The sequence below is a fragment of the Myodes glareolus genome, chromosome 7 (assembly GCF_982192425.1).
Source record: "Myodes glareolus chromosome 7, mMyoGla1.1, whole genome shotgun sequence".
Lineage (NCBI taxonomy): Eukaryota > Metazoa > Chordata > Mammalia > Rodentia > Cricetidae > Myodes > Myodes glareolus.
Genome location: NC_142032.1, coordinates 96283942 through 96303711, shown reverse-complemented (window position 1 = coordinate 96303711; position 19770 = coordinate 96283942).

Sequence of the window (19770 nt, the reverse complement as noted above, 5' to 3'; positions counted from 1 at the left end):
CAGGGGTCTCTAGGATACAATAGAATGTCCAGGGAAGGGACTGCTGATGTCATGGGGAAATAACATTGCCTCCCTGCTAACCAGCTTTCCTCATCACTTGCCTGGAGTCTGGTTTCTCTTCCCAGGAATCTTCTGGGACACAAGGCAAACCTTAAGCACCCCCTTCTTCAAAATTCTCTCTTATTGATTCGAAATTTCTTGGTACTTCCCAAGCAGGAAACTGACTCTTATCTCCTACTAAAATTATATGTCCACAAGGTAATGGTATTATAGGAATTTATGGCTGTTACAATTCTCCACAACTACCAACATCTCCCTATTTTCAGGGAAGTATACACTTAATGATAGGGAGGAATCTTCTTTAAAAACTTCCTGGTTAAAAAAAAACTTCCTGATGAAGAGCCTATAGATATTACAGTACCAGTAGATAAAATATTTCTGATATTGGCCATTCTGACAGGTGAGATATTATCTCAGAGTTCTTTGGATTTGCATTTCTCTGATGATTAAGGATGTTGAACAATTCTTTATTGTATCTTGGCTATTTGCGATTCTTCTCTTGAGAATTCTCTGTTTAGATCTGTACCCCATGTTTTAATTGGATGGTTTGTTATTTTAATGTCTAGATTCTTGTTTTCTTTATATATTTTGGATATCAACCCTCTGTCAGCTGTATGATTTATAAAGATATTTTCTCATCCTGTAGGGTACTGTTTTGTCTTTCTAATGGTTTCTTTCACCTCTCAGAACATTTTCATTTTCTGGAGGTCACATTCATTAATTTTTTATCTCAGTGTCTGTGATACTCGTGTTCTATTCAGGATGTTGTCTCCTGTTCCAAAGTGTTCAAGGCACTTCCCTTTTTGTCTTCTATCAGGTTCAGTGTACCTGGACTTATATTGAGGCCTTGGATCCACGTGGACTTGAGTTTTGTTCAGGGTGATTGATAAGAATCTATTTGCATTCTTCTGCATGCTGACATCCACTATGCCAACAGCATTTGTTGAAGATGCTTTCTTTATTTCATTGTATAATTTTGGGTTCTTTATCAAAATAAGTTGTTCCTGTATGTGTGAATTTACATCAGGGTCTTCAATTTATTTCATCGATTTACCTATCTATTTTTATGCTAATACAAAGCTGTATCTATCATTATAGCTCTATAATAGAGCTTGAAGTCAGTGATGGCAATACAATTGGAAGTTTCTTTATTGTAAAGGACTTTTTGCTAAACTATTTTTTTTGCTTTTCCACATGTTCTTGGGTATTGTTTTTTGAGGTCTGTGAAAAGTTATGTTGGAATTTTGATGTGTATTGAATCTGTAGATTGCTTTTTGTAAGATTGCTGTTTTTACTTTGTTAATCCTACTGGTCAATGAACATGGGAGGTCTTTCCACTCTTTAATATCTTCTTCAATTTCTTTCTTAAATACATAAAGTTCTTGTCATACATGTCTTTCACTTGCTTGGTTAGAGTTACCCCAAGATATTTTATATTATTTGTGTCTGTTGTAATGGGTGTTAACTCTTTCTCTGAATTTTTACTCAAACCATTTATCATGTATAAACAAGAGGGCTATAATCTTTTTAGTTAATCTTATATCCAGTCACATCACTGAAAGTGTTTATCAGCTGTAGGAGTTCCCTGGTAGAATTTTTGGGGTCACTTATATATACTATAATATTTTCTGCAAATAATGATATTTTGACTTCTTCCTTTCCAATTTGTATTCCCTTGATCTTCTTCAGCTTTCTTATAGTTCTAGGTAGAATTTCAAGTACTCTGTTGAACAGAATTGGAGAGAGTGTACAGTCTAGCCTTGTCCCTGATTTTCGCAGAATTGCTTTGATTTTTGCCTCTCTTTAATTTGATGATGGCTGTCGGCCAGTTCTACATTGCCTTTATTATGTTTAGGAATGGTCTCTTAAAGACCTTCATCATAATGGGGTATTGGATTTTCTCAAGGGCTTTTGTTTAGTAACTAAAGATATTATCATGTGTTTTTGTCTTTCAGTTTCTTTATATGGTATATTACATTGACAGATTTTTGCATGTTGAACCATCCCTGCACCTCTGGGATGAAGAATACTACAACACAGTGGAATTTTGATGTGTAGATTCAATTTCCCAGTATTTTGTTGAATAATTGTGCATCAAGATTCACGAGGGAAATAGGTCTGTAATTCTCTCTCTCTTTTTTTTTTTGTATTGCGTCTTTGTGTCGCTTGGGTATTAGTCTAATTGTAGCCTCAAAAAAGACTTTGTCGATGTTTCTTCTGCTCCTGTTGTGAGCAGTTTGTTGAGTATTGGTATTAGCTCTTTTTTGGAATTCCTGTACAATTCTGTGCTGAGACCATTTGTCCCTGGGCTTTATTTCATTAGGGGACCTTTAATGACCTCTTCTATTTCCTTAGGGTTATGGATATATTTCAATTTTTTATCTTGTCTTGATTTAATTTTGGTATGTGTTATCTATCAAGAAAATTGTTCATTTCTTGTATGTTTTTCAATTTTGGGAGTACAGGTCTTTAAAGTATGACCTAATGATTCTCTTGATTTCCTTAGTGTCTATTGTTATGTAAGTGATCTTTTTAATCTGGATGTTCTCTCTCTGCCTTTTATTTAGTTTGGATAAGGGTTTGTCAATCTTATTGATTTTCTCAAAGAACCAATCTTTGTCTCATTGATTCTTTGTGTTGTTTTCTTTGTTTGTATTTTATTGATTTCAGCCTCACTTTCTGCCATCTTCTCTACTTGGGTGAATTTCCTTCCTTTGGTTCTAGAACTTTCAGTGGTGCTGTTAAGTCACTAGGGTGAGATTTCTCCAAGGTCTTTATGTAGGCATTCAGTGCTATGAACTTTCCTCCTATCACTGCTTTCATAGTGTCCCATAAATTTGGTTAATTTGTAAATTCGTTTTTTGTTAAATTCTGGGAAGTCTTTAATTTCTTTCTTCATTTGTTAGTTGACCCTGTGGTAATTCAGTTGAGAGTTGTTCAGTTGCCAAGAGTCCATAGTCTGTCTGTCTGTCTGTCTGTCTTTCTTTCTTTCTTTCTTTCTTTCTTTTTCTTCCTTTCTTCCTTCCTTCCTTCCTTTCTTCCTTCCTTCCTTCCTTCCTTTCCTTCTTAACTTATTTATTTATTTAATTATTAAAAATTTTCATCTCCTCCCCTCCTCCCATTTCCCTCTAACTCCTCTCAATCCCTCTCCCCATCCCTCTCCAGTCCTAAGAGCAGACAGGGTTTCCTTCCCTGTAGGAAGTTCAAGGTCCTCCCCCTTCTAGCCAGGTCTAGTAAGGTGAGCATCCAAACAGACTATTTTCCCACAAGGCCAGTCCATAAAGTAGAATCAAATCTCAGTGCCATTGTTCTTGGTTTCTCAGTCAGCCCTAATATTCAGTCACATTCAGAGAGTTCAGTTTGATCAGTCCAGCTGGCCTTAGTGAGCTCCCATTAGATCAGTCCCATTGTCTCACTGAGTGGATGCACCCCTCCCGGTCCTGATTTTCTTGCTCATGTTCTCCATCCTTCTGCTCCTCATTTGGACCTTGGGAGCTCAGTTTAGTGCTCCATGTGGGTATCTGTCTCTATCTCCATCCATAGCTGGATGAAGGTTCTATGGTGATATGTAAGATACTCATCAGTGTGGCTATAGGATAAGGTAAGTACAGGCACCCTCTCCTCTTCTGCCCATGGAACTAGTTGGGGAAATTGTCTTGGCCACCTGGGAACCCCTCTAGAGCCAAGACTCTAGCCAACCATAAAATGGCTCCCTTGGTTAGGATAACTTTTTCCCTGCTCCCATATCCACCCTTCCTCCATCTCAATTATTCCATTCCCCTAAGCTCTCCCCAATCCTCCCTTTTTCCCTTCTCTCTCCTCATCTCCCCTTCTCCCCAATCCACCCCAACCCACCTGCTCCCACCTTTTGCCCAATTATCTTGTCAACTTACAATTTCCAGAAAAATAACTATACATTTTTCTTTGGGTTCACCTTCTTATTTAGCTTCTCTAGGATCACGAACTATAGGCTCAATGTCCTTTGTTTATGGTTATGAGTGAGTACATACCATATTCCTCTTTTTGTGTCTGGGTTACCTCACTCAGGATAGTATTTTCTATTTCCATCCATTTGCATTCAAAGTTCAAGATATCATTCTTTTTTACCGCTGAATAGAACTCTAAAGTATATATGTGCCACACATTTTTTATCCATTCTTCTATTAAGGGGCACCTAGGTTGTTCCCAGATTCTGGCTATGACAAATAGTGCTGCTATGAACATACTTGAACAAATGCTTTTGTAGTATGATTGGGCATCTTTTGAGTATATTCCCAAGAGTGGAATTGCTGGATCTTGAGGTAGGTTGACTCCCAGTTTCTTTAGAAACCTCCACACTGATTTTCAAAGTGGTTGCACAAGTTTGCATTCCCACCAACAATGGATGATTGTTCCCCTTACTCCATAACCTCTCCATCATAGGCTATCATTGGTGTTTTTGATTTTAGCCATTCTGACCAGTGTAAGATGGTATCTCAAAGTTGTTTTGATTTAAATTTCCCTGACTGCTAAGGAGGTTAAGCATGACCTTAAGTGTCTTATGGTCATTTGAACATTTGTTGAGAATTCTCTGTTGAGTTCAGTACCCAATATTTTAATTGGCTTAATTAGAGTTTTATGTCTATTTTCTTGATATATATATATATATATATATATATATATATATATATATATATATTCTTTATATATTTTGGAAATCAGACCTTTGTCTGATGCGGGATTGGTGAAGATCTTCTCCCATTCAGTAGGCTGCTTTTTTGTCTTAATGACAGTGTCCTTTGAATTACAGAAGCTTCTCAGTTTCAGGAGGTCGCATGTATTCATTGTTACTCTTATTGTCTGTGCTACTGGGATTAATATCTGGGTCTTCTATTTGATTCCATTGGTCAACATCTCTGTTTTTATGCTAATACAAATTTGTTTTCATTACTGTAGCTCTGTAATAGAGTTAGAAGTCAGGGATGGTAATGCCTCCAGAAGTACTTTTATTGCATAGGATTGTTTTTTGCTATCTTGGGATTTTTGTGTTTCCATATAAAGTTGATTATTGTTCTCTCAAGGTCTGTGAAGAATTTTATTGGGATGTTTATGGGGATTGCATTGATTTTATAGATTGCTTTTGGTAGAATTGCCATTTTTACTAGGTTGATCCTCCCAATCCAAGAACAAGGGAGATCCTTCCATTTTCTGGTATCCTCCTCAATTTCTTTCTTCAAAGACTTAAAGTTCTTGACAAATAGATCTTTCACATCCTTGGTTAGAGTTACCCCAAGATATTTTATGCTATTTGTGGCTATCATAAAAGGTGATGCTTCTCTGATTTCCATCTCTGCTTCTTTATCCTTTGTGTATAGGAGAACAACTGATTTTTTGGAGTTGATCTTGTATCCTGCCACATCACTGAAGGCATTTATCAGCTGTAGGAGTTCTTTGGTAGAGTTTCGGGGGTCACAATGTACACTATCATATCATCTACAAATAATGAAAGTTTGACCTCTTCCTTTCTGATTTGAATCTCCTTGACCTCCTTATGTTGTCTTATTGCTATTGCTAGAACTTCAACAACTGTGTTGAAGAGATATGGTGAGAGTGGAAAGCCTTGTCTTGTTCCTGATTTTAGTGGAATGGCTTTAAGTTTCTCTCCATTTAATTTGATATTAGCTGTTGGCTTGCTATATATTGTTTTATTATAATTAGGTATGATCCTTGTGTCCCTAACCTCTCCAAAACCTTTATCATAAACAGGTGTTGAGTTTTGTTAAATGCTTTTTCTGCTTCTAATGAAATGATCATATGGTTTTTTCTTTCAGTTTATTCATAGGATGGATTACATTAATAGATTTTCTTATGTTGAACCAGCCCTGCATCTCTGGGATAAAGCCTACTTGATTGTAATGGCTATTTTTTTTAATGTGTTCTTGGATTCTGTTTGCCAGAATTTTATTGAGAAGTTTTGATTCGATGTTCATGAGTGAGATTGGCCTGTATTTCTCTTTCTTGGTTGGGTCTTTGTGTGGTTTTGGGATCAAGGTGATTGCAGCTTCATAAAAAGAGTTTGACAATGACTCTTCTGATTCTATTATGTGAAACACATTAAGGAGTATAGGTATCAGCTCTTCTTGGAAGTTCTGATAAAATTCTGCATTAAAACCATCAGGTCCTGGGCTTTTTTGGTTGGGAGGTTTTTTATGACAGCTTCTATTTCCTCACGATTTATAGGTCTATTTAAATTGTTCACCAGGTCTTGATTTAATTTTGGGAAATGGTACTTATCTAAAAACAAGTCCATTTCTTTTACATTTTCCAACTTTTTGGCATATAAGCTTTTGGAGTAAGACCCAATACTTCTCTGAATTTCCTCAGTGTCTGTTGTTATGTCCCCCTTTTCATTTATGATCTTGTTAATTTGCATGTTCTCTCTTTGCCTTTTGATTAGTTTGGATAAAGGTTTGTCAATCTTGTTGACTTTCTCAAAGAACCAGCTCATTGTTTCATTGATTCTTTGGATTGTATTCTGTGTTTCAGTTTTGTTGAATTCAGCCCTCAGTTTGATTTTTTCCAGTCTTATACTCCTCCTGGTGAGTCTTCTTCTTTTTTTCTAGAACTTTCAGCTGTGTTGTTAAGTCTCCAATGTGAGCTTTCTCTGTTTCTTTAATGTGGGCACTTAGAGCTATGAACTTTCCTCTTATCACTGCTTTCATAGTTTCCTATAGGTTTGGGTATGTTGTGTCTTTATTTTCATTGATTTCTAGGAAGACTTTACTTTCTTTCTTTATTTCTTCCCTGACCCAGGGGTGGTTCAGTAGTTGACTGTTCAACTTCCATGAGTTTGTAGGCTTTCTGGGGGTAGAATTATTGTTAAGTTCTAACTTTAATCCATGGTGATCTGACAAGATACAGGTGATTACTAATATTTTCTTGGATCTGTGGAAGTTTGCTTTATTACTGAGTATGTGGTCAATTTTCGAGAAGGTTCCATGAGATGCTGAGAAGAAGGTATAATCTTTCCCATTTTGGTGGAATGTCCTATAAATGTCTGTTAAGTCCATTTGATTCATTACCTCCATCAATTCTCTTATTTCTCTGTTAGGTTTCTGTCTGATTGACCTGTTCATTAGTGAGAGAGGAGTGTTGAAGTCTCCTCCTATTAGTGTGTGGGGTTTGATGTCTGCCTTGAGTTCTAGTAACGTTTCTTTTACATAAGTGGATGCTTTTATATTAGGGGCATAGATATTCAGGATTGAGACTTCATCCTGATGAATTGATCCTGTTATGAGTATAAAGTGTTCATCTCCATTTCTTCTGATTGATTTTAGTTTGAAGTCAATTTTGTTAGAAATTAGTATCACCACACCTGCTTGTTTCTTATGTCTGTTTGATTGAAAAACCTTTTCCCAACCCTTTACTCTGAGTACATGTCTATCTTTGTGGTTGAGGTTTTTTACTTGTAAACGGCAGAATATTGGATCCTGTTTTCATAACCAATCTCTTAGCCTGTCTTTTTTGATAGGTGAATTGAGTCCATTAATATTAAGTGATATTAATGACCAGTGGTTGGTAACTCTAGTTATTTTTTTTTCTTTGGTGGTAGAGTTTGTGTGTTTCCTTTCTTTGAGTTGTGCTGGTGAAGAGTCAGTAGATGTCTGAGTTATTGTGGGCATTGTTGGATTCTTTGGTTTGTGATTTTCCTTCTATTACTTTCTGTAAGGCTGGATTTGTGACTATGTACTCTTTAAATTTGTTTTTATCCTGGGATATTTTGTTTTTTCCATTGATGGTGAATGAAAGCTTGGCTGGGTATAGCAGTCTGGGCTTGCATTCATGGTCTCTTTGTTTCTGCAGCACATCTATTCAAGACCTTCTGGCTTTCATGGTATTGATAGAAAAGTCCGTTGCAAGTCTGATCAATTTACCTTTATAAGTTACTTGACATATTTTCTTTGCAGCTTTTATTATACTTTCTTTATTCTGTATGTTTTGTGTTTTGATTATTATATAACAAGGGGATTTTTTTGATCCATTCTATTTGGTGTTCTGTATGCTTCTTTAACCTTCATAGTAATATCCTTCATTAGGTTGGGAAAGTTTTCTTCTATAATTTTGTTGAATGTATTTTCTGGGCCTTTGAGCTGTAATTCTTCTCCTTCTTCTACCCCTATTATTCTTAGGTTTGGCCTTTTCATTGTGTCCCAGGTTTCCTGGATGTTTTGTGATGAGAATTTGTTGGATTTGCTGTTTTCTTTGATCAGTGCATTTATTTTCTCTTCAGCATCTGAGATTCTTTCTTCTATCTCTTGTATTCTGTTGTTTATGCTTGTCTCTGTAGTCTCTGTTCATTTACCTAGATTTTCCATATCCAGCCAGCCCTCGGTTTGTGTTTTCTTCATTGCCTCCATTTCAGTTTTCAAGTCTTGAAGTGTTTCCATTTTCCATTTCATTGTCTTTTCTTGGTTTCCTAGAGTATCTTTTAAGGATTTATTCATTTCTTCAAATTTTTTGTTATTCTTATTATTCATTTCTTTAAGAGAGTTTTTCACATCCTGTCTAAGGGAATCTATCACTTTCATAATGTCTATTTTTTCTATTCCTTCTGGATTCGGGTGTTCAAGTCTTCCTGCTGTATGTTCGCTGGTTTCTGGTGTTATCGTGGTGTTTTTCAGATTGTTGGAGGAATTTTTACATTGGTGTCTGCCCATGTCTTCCTTCAAATGCTCTCAGATGGATCTTCTGGTACAAGATCAGGGCCTCTTGCTGACCAGGGTCCTCGCAGACAAAAGGCCTAGCTTGCTTCTTGCAGGCTTAGTGAAACCAGGGACAGGACTCTTGGAGATCAAAGGATCCCTACAGACAAAAGGGCGAACTTGGTGGGGAGGGGAGGGTTGTGGGGAGTCAAGAAGCCCCTGCAGCAGGAGCTGGAGTTGCCCTGAACTCCCATCAGGCCAGATGGGTGCATCCTCACCCCTCTGGGTGGGTAGCCTCAGTGCAGGAAAAGGAACTCTTCCTGGGCCAAGGACCTCATAGACAATAGGGCAGGCTTGGAGGGGGCAGGGATGTGTGGAACAGAGAAGCCCCTGCGGCAGGAGCTGAAGGGGCCCAGAGCTCCTTTCCTGGTTGTTTTGCTCTACCAAGGATGGCACCCACTCACCAGTCTGAAAGGTTCTTCTCCTCCATAGTCTTTCTTTAGATTGTGTTGTTGTGAAACTCTAACTTTAAGCCATGAGATCTGATAAGATACAGTAGGATATTCCAAAATTTGCATCTGTTGAGATTTTCTTTGTGACTGACCATGTGGTCAGTTTAGAGAAGGTTCCATAGGGTGCTGAGAAGAAGTTGTATTCTTTTGTGTTTGGGTGAGACGATCTATAGATGTCTGTTATGTCCATTTGAGTCATCTGTTAGTTCCCTTATTTCTCTGTTAAATTTCCGTCTTCCTGACTTTTCCACTGATGTCAGTGGGTTGATGAAGTCTCCCACTATTAGTGTGTGAGATTTGATGTGTTAATTAAACTTTAGTAATTTTTTTTTACAGATATGGGTGCTCTTGAATTTGGGACATAGATAATATGAGAATTGAGAATTAATCTTGATAGATTTTTACACACACACACAAACACACACATATGTATGTATGTATATATATGTATGTATATACATACATATATATGTACATATATATATATGTATATATATATATATATATATGTCCTTCTCCATCTCTTATGATTGATTTTACTTTGAAGTCTATTTAGTTAGTTATTAGGATAGCTACTCTGGCTTGCTTCTTAGGTCCCTTGATTGGAAAATCTTTCCTAACCATTCCCTCTGAGGCAATGTCTATTTTTGAAGTTGAGGTGTGCTTCTTATAAGCACCAGAAGGATAGAACATGTTTTCACATCCATTTTATTAACCTGTGCCTTTTTACTGACAACCTGAGTCCATTGATATTAAGAGCTATTAATGATCAGTGATTGTTCATTCCTGTTAATTTTTTGTTTTTGATGGTGGTGGTGATAGTGTGTATGTGTGTTTGTGTGGGTGCATGTGTGTGTATATTTGTCTGTGTGCTTCCCTTCAGGTTTTATGGTGTGAGATTATCTATTGCCTGTGTTTTTGTGGGTACAACAAATTTTCTTGTGCTAGAGTAGTTTCTGTAGGGCTGGATTTGTGGATATGTATTGTTTAAATCTGGCTGTGTCATTAAATATCTTGTTTTCTCTGCCTATAGTGATTTAAAGTGTTGCTTGGAAATTATTCTGGGTTAGCATCTATGGTCTGCAAAATGTCTGTTTAGGACCTTCTGGATTTCAGATTTGCCACTGAGAAGTCAGGTGTAATTCTGATAGATCTGCCTTTATATGCCACTTGGCCTGTTTCCTTTGTAGCTCTTAATATTCTTTCTTTACTCTGCATGTTTAGTGTTTTGATTATTATGTGCATGTGGACTTTTTTGGTCCAGTCTATTTGGTGTTCCATAAGCTTCTTGAGCTTTCATTGGTATGTCTTTATTTATGTTGGGAAAGTTTTTGTCTCTGATTTTATTGAATATATCTTCTGGGCCTTTAAACTGGAATCTCTCTCCTTCTTATATCCCTGTTATTTTTAGGTTTGGTCTTTTCATGGTGTCCCAAATTTCATGGATCTTCTGTTTTAGGAATTTCCTGGATTTAACATTTTATTTGACCAATAAATCTGTTTCCTCTATCATATCTTCAATGTCTGGGATTCTCTCTCCCAACTCTTGTATTCAGTTAGTGATGCTTGCATCGTTCCTGTTTATTTAGCCAGATATTTCAATTTCAGAATTCCCTCAGTTTGTGGTTTTTTTTTCTTCAATTTCAGTTTTCAAGCCTTAACAGTTTCCTGCAGCTCTTTGATTGCTATATATCGGCATTTTAATGGGTTAGTTGATTCCTTCCAATTTTGTTTTCTTTTTCTGAGATTTCTTTTTTATTCTCAAAGTTTATTAAAATACAAAAGTCTCCATTTCCGACCCTCCTCCCAACCCCCTCCCACTCCCCCCACTTCCTCCCCTCCTCCCTCTCCATCCCCAAGAGCAGTCAGGGTCTCCCCCCTGTGGGTAATTCAAGCTCCTCCCCCGTCCCTCCAGGTCCAAGAAGTTGAGCATCCAAACAGACTGGATCCCAAAAATCCAGTATATGCAGAGGAAACAAGTCCCAGTGTCATTGTCACTGGCTTTTCAGAAAGAATCCAGGCCAGCCACATTCAGAGAATCCTGCCTCATTCAGAGAATCTGGCTGGATCACGAGCTCGCTCAGTCCCAGTCAACTGGTCTTGGTGAACTCTCATTAGATCAGTCTCGTTGTATCAGTGGGTGATCGCACCCCTCGCAGTCCTGATTTCCTTTTTCATGTTCTTCCTCCTTCTGCTCCTCATTTGGACCTTGGGGGACTCAGTCCAGTGCTCCAATGTGGGTCTCCGTCTTTATCGCCATAGGGTTCCCTCTGATCTTGCCTCCCTTGCTCACATTCTCTTTCCTTCTGCTTCTCCCATATCTATTCTTCCTCCCTTCCCCCCTTCCAGTCCCCTGAGCATTCCCCATTCCTCCCCTGCTCCCTTCTCTCTAACCCTCTCCCCTTCCAACAACCCTCCTATCCCCCCATGCACCCGAGGTTAGCTGGGTCTCTTGTCTATTTCCAGTCTCCAGGAGGAAAACTACCTGAATTTTCTTCAGGTTCACCCTCCTATCCAGCCTCTCTAGGATCATGAATAATAGGCTCAAAGACCTTTAATTATGGCTAGAATCCATTTATGAGTGAATACATACCATATTCCTCTTTTTGGGTCTGACATCTAGCGACCCTTCACAAGCACAACTCAAAGAAGGAAAACACATACACTCTACTACCCCCAAAAAATGACCGGAGTCAACAACCACTGGTCATTAATATCACTTAATATCAATGGACTCAATTCACCTATAAAGAGGCACAGACTTAGAGATTGGATACGAAAACAGGATCCAACATTCTGCTGTTTACAAGAAACATACCTCAACCACAAAGACAGATACCTACTCAGAGTAAAGGGGTGGGAAAAGGTTTTCTAAGCAAATGGACCTAAGAAACAAGCGGGTGTGGCCATTCTAATATCTAACAAAATCGACTTCAAACTAAAATCAATCAGAAGAGATGGAGATGGACATTTCATACTCATAACAGGAACAAGTCTCAATCCTGAATATCCATGCCCCTAATATAACGGCACCCACATATGTAAAAGAAACTCTTCTAGAACTCAAGGCAGTCATCAAACCACACACACTAATAGTAGGAGACTCCAACATTCCTCTCTCACCAATGGACAGGTCAATCAGACAGAAACCAAACAGAGAAATAAGAGATTTATTGGAGGTATTGAATCAAATGAACTTAACAGACATCTATAGAACACTCCACCCAAATAGGAGAGAATATACTTTCTGAGATTTCTTTAAGTGAATTTTTAATTTTCTCTTTAAGAGCCACATATCATCTTCATACAGCTGGTTTTAAGGTTACTTTCTTGTGCTTCAGCTGTGATGGAATGTTCAGGTCTTACTGTTGTAGGATCAATGGGTTCTGATGGTGTCATATTGCCCAACATTGAATTGAATATGTTCTTGCACTGACATTTACCCATTTGGGTTTGGGATGATCATAGACATGAGTGTTGATTTTTGTGCTGTGTTTGTTGGATGAATGTTTTTTCCTTTATTATTTGTTTCTTCATTGTCTTCTAGACTGAATGAACAAGGGTTCTGGTAATTGGCAGGCCTCCATGTCCTGTAGGATTTTATCAACTGAGGTTTGTGGGGGTTTGGGTGCCTAAACCCAGTGTATCCTCTTGTTCTGTCTGACGTTGGTTGTGCCTGCCTTACGGACTATGCTGTTCTACCAACTGGTGTGGGCTTGCGTGTGTTTATGGGGTCTGCTGGAGTTGAAAGAAAGGCTTGACATGTTGAGGTTGATGAGATGGGTGGGGGTCTTATTTCAGGATTCTTTTGCTCTGAAGAGACAACATGACCACAGCTTCTACTATAAAGTAAACACTTAATTGGAGTAGCTCACAATGGTTTCAGAGATTCAGTTTATTATCATTATGATGGAGAGCATGGTGGCTAGCAGGCAGACATGGTGTTGGATTTGAGAGTCCTACATCTAGACCCAGACACTTCAGGAAGTTGACTGACTGTCACACTGAGTCAAACTCAATAAAAAATCATCTTCAAAGCCCATGCCCATAGTGACACTCTTCCGTCAATAAAACTACACGTACCCCAACAAGGCCACACTTCCTAAGAATGTTAATCTTATTGGGGGGCATTTTCTTTTAAATCATCATCACAGTGGAGTTTGGTGATGGAGTGGCTCTTGGTGGAACAGAATCCAGTGGGTGGGAGGAGGCACTCTGCAGGCAGGTCTCTCACCTGCTGCCATTAAGCTGGGTACTGCTCCAGAGCAGAGGAGTTCCATCAGAGTTGGGGGCAGGGCTCACACCCTTGCTGGTACTGATATCTGAAGATAAAGGGCACAAAGTGTGTCCTGGGTCATATGTTCTGGAGTTTGGAACAGATCAGTTGGGTGGCAAGTCACTCACCTGTTCTTCCATCTGGTGTGAATTTGCCTGTGCCTATAAAGTTTGCTGGAGTTTGGGGGAGTGCTGGCCAGAGGGAGCATGATTAAGTTATTGGGTTGAGCAGCAGAGTGTGTCTTGTGGAAACAGAATCCAGTGGGTGGTGCTGTAGGGACAGACTGCAGGCAGATCTCTCACCTGTTTGCTGGCTGCTGGGGACTGTTCTTCCACATGGTGCCGACTTTCTCTTCTTAACCATTTCCTACATCCTTAATTTCTTTGTTTTGTGCTCTCAAATTTATTAAGACTACTATGCAAAATTTTTATCAAATGATTTCTAAATACATTGGGATTGGTTAAAAATCTGTAAATAATCTATGAAAATAGACTTAAAATTTGTAACCAAAGTTAAGAAAGTGACACTCCTCCCTCCAACGAGGTCACACCTCCTCCAACAAGACCATGCCTCTCCCAATAGGGGCACATCTTCTAATCCTCCCCAAAGAGTTCTCTAATTGGAGACAGTGATTTCAAATACATGAGCCTCTGGGGACCATTCTCATTGAAGCCACCACAGAGAAGGATAAATAAGAAGATGGTGGAGGAAGGGAAGGACACTATGGGCACAGGAAGCAAAACAGCAAGGGAAAGTATCTTAAAATAAAAATGAGTTGGGTTTCAGTAATGAAGACAATAGTGTCCATTTTCCTTTATGTTGTTTGGTATTTGCAGTAAAGATTAGCTAACACAGGAGGGGTTTGTAGGCAAACAGGTTCAATGAGCCCACTCTGTTCTGACCATGATGGGAGTCATTAGAGAAGTTTCAGCAAGGAAGGCCATAACAGTTCATAAGGGGTTTACTCCAGAGTTGGGGTGCTGCAGCATGTGAATCTGAGGTTCAAGGGCAAGACCTAACCAGTACATAGGAGCCATCAGCACACAGGTGATGGTGGCATCGCAAAGGTATGCTTTAACATCACTGTACCTACTGGAGATCCCCTCACAGTAACACTGGAAACAGAATCATGCTTTGCAAATCTCGAGCTATTTTGCATCCTACTTGGCAAATGCATCAAAATTCTACTTCATTTTCTTTCCTTGAATTTTTTTCGGAAATGGCCCTTTCTTTTCAGAAGCCAGAGAGCACACATTCAGTTCAGACTTTGCCCTAACAGAAAATGCAGTGAAGATTGAGATGTCACAATTTTCTGATTTGTGGGTGATTCATCAAGTTTTCCAAGCCAAAGATACAGAAAATACATGAGACCGAGACCAAGGGTCACCACTGGTACATAATAGACTTTCATAAACAGCCGCTGTTTGATAATCTGGAAAGCCATCTCAGAGCTAGAGTTTATTCTGAAAAAGCATTATAATCAGGCCACTGTTGGGGAAAGGGTCACTTGTTCATCCCAGCCACCCAGCTACAAAATAACCACTCAGAAAATCATATTAATTAAAGCACTGCTTGACCCATTAGCTCTAGCTTCTTATTGGCTAACTCTTACATCTTAACTTAACCCATTTCTGTTAATCTGTATATCACCACGAGGCCGTGGCCTACCAGCAAAGTTTCAGCAAGTCTATCTCCACCAGCAGCTCCATGGTGTCTATCTCTGACTCTGCCTTTCTCCTCCCATGCTATAGGCAAAGCCAGTTATTTATTTATTAACCAATAAAAGCAACACATAGGCAGAAGGACCTCCCACACTAGGCCGCTATCATTAAACATACCTAGAACCCAGGCTTTGTGCTCTGAAGACCTCCCAAGGTGTTAATCACCACCAAGTACAACTCACACAACAGAATTTAGCCTTTTATTTAATTATATTAATTTATCCCAACAACCTCAGCTACTGACAGTGCTAATCACAGAGTTCATTTCAGAATAGAAATCTTTTTGAAATGTCTACTCTTCAACCATTACTGCCCTTTACAAGGTTGTCATCTGAAAGCTCCATACCTGCCTCAACATGTCAGGAGAATTCATTTTAAATAAGACAGGTCTGAAGTAAGAAAATGATGGGTAAAATCTCTTCCATACTCTGGAATGGGTCTAACCTGTGCTATTCAGTAATGAGGTCTGTGATGGTGGGATATTTTATAACTGTGTTCTCAGTTTAGAAGCCAAAGGCATAGTTGGCTACTGAATTCTTGAAATGTAGCCAACACAATCAAGGAACAGTTGGAAAATGTCCTGAATTGTACAGAATTTCCATCAAAATGGCCACAGTGGATTTTTGGTCATCATATTGGATAGTGTTAGTTAGTATAGAGCAATACTAAGATGGAGAAACACAGTGGGCATTGACTTGGAAGAAATACATACATGTTGGGTATTTTAGAAATGCAAACTTCTTTCCTAATTCTTATTTAAAACAACTGCTCCAAGACAGTCAAAATGTCAAAGGCATCTTTAATGTGAAATTTCTAAGTTTTCCATATAGAGAGCTAATTACGTCCAGAGAGAATTGGGCAGGAATGTTTTTTCTGTTTTTGTTTTTCTCATCAGCATCCTAACTCACTCAGCAACACTTGTGGCTGCACCTTGGTTCTGCTCTGGTTGAGGTGGATATCGCTCAATCATGAGCATTTAACAGAAACCCACATTTAGAGTGTCTTTAGCATACATTGTTGGTTCATAGATGGTCCCCACAAGCCTCAGAAATATTCAATAGCCACATCCATTTTGCCTTGTAAAGACTTTGTGTGGAATGGTGGCAATTCCATTCAAGGACGGGCTTTCCTTTTTCAAAGGTTGCTATTTCTCATCGAGCCAGCACAGCTCTCCTACCAGAGCATCAAGGGAGTTTATTCACCATGATACCTTTGTTCATGAGAATGCTCAGCAGATGTGTTGATCCTTCCAGAACTGGTGACTCAGTTCCTTCCAGAACTGGTGACTACATTGTGAGGAAATCTGGTTGTACATAGCTGAGCTAGAGAAGGCTAGAGCAGGTGAATGGAGGTAGAGAGTTTCAACGGGGCTGTCCTGAAGATGAAAAAAAACCCACTTACTTAGCTCTGTTCACTCTTTATGGGCCAACCTGAGCTGGAAAGTCAGGACAAATCTCTCTCCAGCCTTCTTCCCACCCCACTCCATTCCTCTCCATTCCCTTCTGCTTCCTGTTGAGCTAGGGTTCAATAAATGAACAGAAAATATATACTAGTAAGCCTAATTAAATGGGTTGGACTATAGACCATTAAACACCCTTCACTCTAACTTTCACAATTGACTACATACACCACACCATCCAAGTAAAGGCTATGTGGGGTCAGATAAAGTTATCTACTGCATTTGATGTCTCCAGGAAGGTCTCTCAGACAATGACTATGCCTCTTTCCACAGTCAGGGATAAAAGTAAATGTTAAATGCTTGGTAGGGCAAGAAAGGATTCTGCTCTGTTTCATGATGACATGATGAACATTTCTTCAAATGAATACAATGAATCCATTGCTTTTCTTCTATAACTACAGCCATCAATGACAAAAGGCACATGGAAAGATTCTCTCTCTCTCTCTCTCTCTCTCTCTCTCTCTCTCTCTCTCTCTCTCTGTGTGTGTGTGTGTGTGTGTGTGTGTGTGTGTGTGTGTGTTTGTGTGTGTGTGTGTGTTTGTCATTTCTTCTCTCCTATACCAGCTGCCTGGGCACAATGGACGGCTCAGAACACACAGAAGCAGAAATGTGATGCTGATCATTTGCTTTGCTCTCCATCACTGTTACTCATCATTCTTCCATAGTGTAGACCTGGTCAAATCGCCACAGCTAGCTGCTTTTACCACCACACTGACTCGAGTGCAGATCCTTAATGTCTCCTTGAGCCCCAGGTTCCATGCATTTCCAAGAAAGGATGTGAATGATCATTCCATCCTGAAAAGAGAAGGAAGGAAATAATTCCTGACAATGTCAGCAAAGAAAGACATTTTTATGATTTCTTCTGAGCATTAAAAGACTAACAGAAGTGATATGAACTAGCCTGGAATGAGTGGCAGGATTTTTATTTAATATAAAACATAATTTAAATATTCCTAAAATTTAGATGTCTTTCAAGTCTAGGGGATCCTAATCCCAATTATTTGTGTTGCTGTTATATGAATGTGTCATTTCTTAGAAAATCCTGGTCAGAGTGACCCTGGTTAGGGTTTGTTCAGTCTTTGTATTGTATTGTCAGTCACTGTTAACACTGCATTCACGAATTTCTGCAAGGGTTTCTTCATTTAGTGCTACCCTCTGCTAATCCTGCAATTTGAAATTGTAGCCACTAGGTTGCAGTAAAGAGAAAGACGGAGGCTATCCTAAAGGTCTAATTAGACCATCCATGAGAAGGGTATGGCTACTCTCCAACAGAATCAACATTGACCTTTTTTCATTTCAACATTTCCTCTTTTCAAGAAATAATTCTTTACAAAATTAAACAACTTTAGCTATAATGTTACAAATTCTTGCTCATTGTTGAGATTTTCCAAAATATAGACTAGAGTTATCCTTAGTATTTTCCAGAATATTTCCATCACTGCCAAAGACACCACTACTCATTAGCAGTCATTTGCCCTTTGCCCCTCCTACTGAGAATTACTGAGCCATTGAGAATTACTGGTCTCCTTTCTGTGGTTATGCATTCACCTAAACTGTTGGGATGCACAAGACTTGAGCCTGTTCCACTTGTCTGAAGGTCAGAGTGTTTGAGATTATTTTTGCTCTTTCAAATTGTTGACAACAGGTGTGACTACAAAACAAGATATCCTGACCTAGGGTGTGGCTACTTGGTATTTAGGACCTTAAGATGGTCCATAGAGGTGGATCCACTCCACTCTAACCAAGGGTCAGAGAATTCTAGCATACTCCTGTGTTCCTTCATTTAAAATGGGAGATTTGACATAGGGAGTGGTTGCCTACAGGATACTTGGTCTAGGGTGTGTTCACTGCCCCAAACATCACATACTTTACTCAGGAAATGATGGCTTGGTGTCTCAGGTATTGAAGCAAGTAACTGTTCTGGTTGCCCTCTGTGTCATGTTAAAGCAGTCTTTTACCTTCTCCCCACTCTTGGATATTGGGGTATAAACATATATGAAAATTAAACACAGGCGAAGTCAGAACACAGCACTAAGTTTTCACAGAGTGGCTCTTCCGTTACTATCTGTGTCTCTGTGTTTCTTTCTTACATCTGTTCCTTCTTCCTAACATTTCTAATCCTCACACCCCGACCCTGGAACATAGAAACCCACCATGGTTGGACTGCAGAAGTCACCCAAAAACAAAGGTGACTTATGACACTAAACATTTCGTGTAAACAGAATTGTATCATATGGTTCCTTTAAACTAACCTATTTCCTTTTGTGTATTTTTCTGATTTATTGTGTTAGAGCAAAATCTAATACTTCATTTCCTATTTTTCTTTTTACAATAGAAAAAACACACAAAAATTTAGTACTTCAAAGCATTTTCAATTTTAAAGTTTAGAAAAATTAAGTACATTAGTTTTTTCATATTTTCATTGTGAAAATATTCTCTACTCATTAAACAATACTTCCCCTTTTCTTCCTTACCCAGCCACTGATAACCACCATGCTTCTATGATCTTAACTGCTTTACATAAAATGAATAAAGTAGAACGATACAGTTTTGAGATGTGCGTGCATGTGCGTGCATGTGTGTGTGTGTGTGTGTGTGTTTGTGTGTGTTAGTTATTTAATCTAGTTTAATGTCCCCAAGTGTTACTCTTATTGTACCACATGACAGAACGTACTTCTATTTTAATGCTGAGTAGTATTTCACCCTGTGAAATCGCTTCTAGGTTGTAGATAACTCTAAGTGAAAAGCTTCAGGATAGATGTTCACACTTTTTCCTATATATCTATAGATGGATGGTTGGATTGCCTGCAGTACTTTTATGTTATAAATAGTCCACTAGAAATAGTGCCTTATTCCTTTTCTGGATGAACAATACCTTTCACTTATATTCCTGCTGGACATTGGCGTCAGGGCCTTACATTCAATGGGTAAATGCTCTAGACCAGTGAACTAAACCCTTAGCCACATCTCATTTCTTTTTTTCCTTTTCTTTTCTTTTATCTTTTTTTTTTCTTTCTTTCTCTTTCAGTTTTTCAAGACAGGGTTTCTTTGTATGACCTTG